The following is a 4,944-nucleotide window of genomic DNA, read 5'->3' on the forward strand; positions in this document are numbered from 1 at the left end:
GCCTAAAAAAAGCGCTTTAGAAGCCCTTGTACGACGTATTGATTCTTAGTATTAACTTCTATGTTGCCGAATTTATGAAAATTTTAATAATAAAGTTGTCTTTAGTAATCATTTATTTCAAGCAGAGATTGAACTAAATTATACCTGTTGTATTCGAATTTAACTGAAGCGTGATAACTACTTTTCTCAATCACTTTGTTTGTGAAGTGTTATTTTGTGCTAACTAAATTGAAATCCCAAAAAGCTTGTGCAAAATATGCCAATAAAATTCTTACCATTGAGTCAATGAGTACACAACACCGCCGCAACACCTTAGTTTTGTCGTGTCTCCATTGACATTGTGGTAAACTTATGGTGGAAGGTGGTGTAACAAAAATAGCATTTCCTTGTGTCTCCGTCGAAATAAATTCATTTTTGTTTTTGATCAAGGTTGGAGTGAATAAACGAGAGGAGAAGAGCAACCAAATGAAAGAAAGAGAAGATCATGTCTCCATTTTTTGAGGCGTCCAGAATTTCTGTTTGGAATTTTTTGTTAATACCAATAAAAAATGGGACCTCCAAAATTTGAGGGCCCAGTGCTACAACACAACTTCTACATGCTAAAGATCAGGCCTGGTGATCCACCCAAACTTTTTCAATCGTGCACTTGTCCAACACCACCACTTAAACATACGTCATTATCATTAAAACGATTGGAGTTAAACATTTAGTGCTATTGCAGCACTATCGGGAATTATAGTAACCAACATGTATTTTTAGAAGGCTATTCTATCAACTGGGATAATGATTTATGATATACAAAGACCAATAGGTATGCTCAAAGGGTCTTCTTTGTTTCATACTACCCCTTGGTGTAGGACATTGATGGATTTCTCTTAACCAAGACAAAGTACCAGCTTGTTGAGGATTTGTAAGAGACCATCAGGAGTCCTTTAGTCCATTTTTTTGGTATAATCTTGGGTTTTTGCTCAATCATGTAGACAAACTTTTGTTGTCATAAGACATGAGAGGGAGAATTCTAGATGCAATATATAAAAGAGATAGAAGACTATAGTGAATTTTTTCGTACACATGATAATTTGCATGATTTATCAATTTGTGCAATGGATACTCTCGATGATGATGATGATATTCTCGATGATCGAAAGGTGATTGTTTTAGAGACCATTATGTTTGAGGTTGAGTTTGTGTGGCTGTCTCTTCTAAGCTTTTTTTATAAAATATTTTTGTCCACTGGCTAGAAACTCAACATCATTTCCTTTCAAGTGGAGGATCACACTATAGGAGAAAGTTATGTGAATACAAGATCACACTCACAAAGATGTTTTTGATTCATGGCAAACTCAACAAGCATACAAGCAACAAGGTACAAGCAGAAGAACTCAAAGAAAAGCAAGCTTTGGTCACTCATAACAGAGCAGGTCGACCTACTATGCATACAGGTCGACTCAACACAAGCAAAATAAGAGGAACTCAGAAAATCAGCAGTCAGGTCGACCTACTTCCAACACAGGTCGACCTAAAATGAAGAAATTTACATATCATTCTGCTAGGTCGACCTACACAACAACTAGGTCGACCTAATCTGAGAAAATTTCCCCAAAACGCATCTGAAGTGGATTCTGGTCGACCTACCTCTTTGACAGGTCGACCTAACTGGGAACAAATGACATCCAAAGGATATGCAGCTCTGTTAGGTCGACCCAGCCCTAAATTAGGTCGACCTATCTGATCAAAACTGACTTCCAAAGGATATGCAGCTCTGTTAGGTCGACCCAGCCCTAAATTAGGTCGACCTATCTGATCAAAACTGCCAAAATTTCTGGTTTTCTCTGCATCAACTGAAAAGCTCTCATATATATTGTCCAAGGTTCAATTATTGAAAACAACACCAACGACTGAAAGATACACAAAGGCTTCTCATCTTCGTTCTTCGTCATCTCCAACACAATTACACATAATCATTTTTGCGTTGAGGGTTAGTGATCGAGTTCGATAACGTCCATGGAACGAAATTGAAGATTCCTAGTGGGTGAAGATTTGTGGGGTTTTTGGTGAATAAAATCCGAGGGTTTTGTCCTCCAAGATAGGTGTTTCTTGGGGGTTTTTATCAAGAGGTTTCATCGAGGATCCATCTGAGTGTGAAGATTGAAGAACAAGGGTTCAAGGCAATTCAAGACACTGCAGAAAAGGGATCAAGTGAAGCTCTTGGATCACCTTGATCTGACTCAAGATTAAGGGGGAAGAAGATTCAAAGGATCGACAAATTCGGTTTATTGTTTATCGCTTTGTTTTCTTCTTTGTATATACTACTTTCAACATTAATGGAAGATTTCTCAATTTTAATTTGGAATTGGGGGCAGACGTAGTCGTAGCGAGGACGATCGACGAACTGCCTGAACAAATATCGTGTTCTTGTCGCTTTTATCTTTTCATTTACGTTCTGTTCATATTTGGTCATAATTGCAAAATTGATTAACGATTCAAGTGTTAAAATTATGAATTAAAGTTCTGCATAAACATCACAATTCACCACATCTTGAATCATCATCAATTTGAACATTATCACCAAGTGTTTGTCGTTTTGCTTATTCCACTATTACTGCATTGCAAACCAAAGTTTGTCAATTTAGAAGATAATTGATTTTCAGCTGTGAAACGTATTGATTCGATAACATATCACTTCATCATTAATCTCAATTATCTTGTGGTTTTGTCATATATACGACCCTTTCAATAACGGTCCGGAATAGACGCAAGTCGATTCAGAACCGCTTTCGCTTTAGTTCGAAATAATTCCGAAAAACTCTGTGAGATCTATTCACCCCCCCTCTAGATCCTCAGGCCATCGTCTAACAAGTGGCATCAAGAGCTCTGGTTTATTCCGTGCTACTTGAAACACTTACTGGAAAGATGGCTTCCGGACCTAAAGGGGCTCACAATAGAGCTCCAGTTTTCAACGGTGAAAACTATGGCTATTGGAAGGATTGTATGTGTGTCCACATCAATGCAATTGATAGGAACATCTGGACAGCTATTGTCAATGGTCCCTTTCAGATCACCATGACAAATGCAGCTGGTGCAGTTGTTCCAAAACCAGAAAATACTTGGGATGCTGAAGATGAAAAGAGATATGCATACGATTGGAAAGCGAGAAACATTCTAATCTCAACTCTAGGAGTTGATGAATACTATCGCGTTTCCCATTGTAGATCCGCTAAAGCTATGTGGGACACATTGCAAGTTGCCCACGAGGGAACGGATGATGTCAAACTAGCTAGGATCAATACGTTAACTCAAGAGTTCGAACTCTTCCACATGGAAGATGGTGAATCCATCGAAAACATGCAGAAGAGATTCGTTCACCTGAAAAATCGGTTAAATTCTCTTGATAGACCTGTTTCCAATGCAGTTGCTACTAACAAAATCTTAAGATGCTTGAACAGGGAATGGCAACCCAAGGTTACAGCAATAAAGGAAGCAAATGATCTAAACACCTTAGACATTACCACTCTCTTTGGTAAACTAGAGGAACATGAACAACACCTTAAATGCCTTGACATGCATGAGAAAAGGGCAAAGAAAGAAAAGAACATGGAGAAAGAGGTAGAGAAGAAGTCAATAGCTCTAAAAGCTTCAAGCTCCAAGACCTCAAGACAAGAGCTAGAGGATAGTGATACAAGTGATGACGAAGACTCCGATGATGAGGAAATGGGACTGTTTGTGCGAAGATACAACAAATATCTAAAGAAAAATGGAGCAAAACATTCTGACAAAGGCTTGATCAACTATAGAAAGCAATCAAACAAGTTCAAACAAGATGACGACAACAAAGGAAAAATCAAAGGCCCTTGCTTTAATTGTGGGAAAGCCGGTCACTACAAACCGGATTGTCCATACCTTAAGAAGGAAAAAGAGAAGAACCAAAGCAAAGGTCATAACAAATCTAAGAGAGCCTACAAAGCATGGGAAAGTGATTCATCTAGTGAAAACTCATCAAGCGATGAAGAAGAATCAGCAAACTTATGCCTTATGGCTCATCAACACAAGAAAAAGAAAGCTGTAAGTCATCTTAAACCTGAACTCATAGATAAGGTATCTCATTCTCAACTAAAACTTGCTTTTGAAGAATTACATAGAGATGCAATTGAAGCTTTCAAACTTTTGGCCTCAAATAAGAAAATCTTTTCATATCTTGAATCAAAAGTTGAGAAAACCGAAAAGGATATGGAAGCTTTAAAACAATCTATGCTAGACATTCAAAAGGATAAAGTTGAAATAGATCCTACATCATGGTTTGGTTGTGAGACATGTCACATTTGGCAAAAAGAAGTAAGAGATCTAAAAGCCAAGTTAGACAAGGCTCTACAACCAAAAGTGACCTTTGCGGTTGATCCAAATAAGTTCAAAAGATCGTATACTCCTTTATATAGTAAATACACTTTTGTACCAAAAGCATCAACTAGCAAAACAGCATATTCTCATCATATTACCTGTCATTATTGTTGCAAAAAGGGACATACCATTGAAAAATGCAAATTTAGGAGAATTTTAGTTCCTAAAGGAGTATTTCAATGGTTGCCTAAGTGCAACAAAATGTGTACTCACTACCAAGGACCCAATGAAAATTGGGGACCTCCCTCTCTAAATTAATCATGCAGGAAAAGTGTCTTGACATTGCCGAAAGGTTGTGGTTCCTTGATAGCGGATGTTCAAGACACATGACGGGAGACCTATCTCTTTTCGTTGAGTTTCAAGCAAAGAAAAAGGGGTATGTCACCTATGGAGATAACAATCGGGGAGCCATACTTGGTAAAGGAAGTGTAGGTCTTTCGTTTAATGGTGCAGGTCCATCCACTGAAGACATTGTCAAAGATAAGGAAGACGAGAATGAAAGTATTGTAAAGAAAGATGCTGAGAGAGAGAAAGATGAGTCTCATGATG

This window comes from Vicia villosa, linkage group LG2, assembly GCF_029867415.1.
Source record: "Vicia villosa cultivar HV-30 ecotype Madison, WI linkage group LG2, Vvil1.0, whole genome shotgun sequence".
Taxonomy (NCBI): Eukaryota; Viridiplantae; Streptophyta; class Magnoliopsida; order Fabales; family Fabaceae; genus Vicia; species Vicia villosa.